The sequence below is a fragment of the Mus caroli genome, chromosome 8 (genome assembly GCF_900094665.2).
Source record: "Mus caroli chromosome 8, CAROLI_EIJ_v1.1, whole genome shotgun sequence".
Taxonomy (NCBI): Eukaryota; Metazoa; Chordata; class Mammalia; order Rodentia; family Muridae; genus Mus; species Mus caroli.
In genome coordinates, this window is record NC_034577.1 from 17815363 (window position 1) to 17816224 (window position 862).

The following is an 862-nucleotide window of genomic DNA, read 5'->3' on the forward strand; positions in this document are numbered from 1 at the left end:
CTCATAGCCAGGAATGAAAGAGGGAGGAAGAGACTGGTTTCCTAGTGTCCCCCTTCCGGGCATGCTCCCAGTGACCTGATGATGCTCTATCTGGCTCCACCTTTTACCACATTCACCTTCTTTCAAGAACTACAAGCTGGGNACTAATCCTAATACACAGGTCTTTGGAAAGTNTTCAAAATGNGAANGCTATCAAGCACTGTCTAGCTGTGACATATTGGCGAAGTCTCACTACTGGGAATCTGTTTCTCCACAGAGACGCTCCTGGAGATCCTGGTATTTACCAAGCCTTTAAGTACACTGTAATGGGAAGTAATGAAAACTCTGGGATTAGATTATCTCTAAGATTTCTGCCTGTTATAGCTTCCTGTGTTTCTGTGGGAAATATTTCAATCCCTGACCCCCAAGAATAATGTTGGTGCTGGGAAGGAAATGAGCAAAGGAATCTTGTTATCTTTGACACATGGTGATTATGTTCCCGTGTCCAAAAGTTATGAATTTTCCCAGGACAGCACGGGTTGTAGGAGACTGGTTGGGAGAGTACTATGTGTGCAGATAAGAGATGCTGCTGCTGATTCCATAAGGTCAGAAGTCAGAGGTCAGGTGTGACTCTGGAAGAATGCCTCTGGGAGCCTAAGCTGGCCAGACACCTGGATTGATGGATGTGGTGGTTTGAATATGCTTGGCCCAGGAAGTGGTACTACTAGGAGGTGTGGACTTGTTGGAGTAGGTGTGGCCTTGTTGGAGGAAGTGTGTCATTGTCATGGGCTTTAAGACCCTCATCCTAGCTGTTTGAAAGCCAGTCTTCTATTTTCTTTCCAACAAGATGTGGAACTCTCAGCTCCTCCTGACCCATGCCATG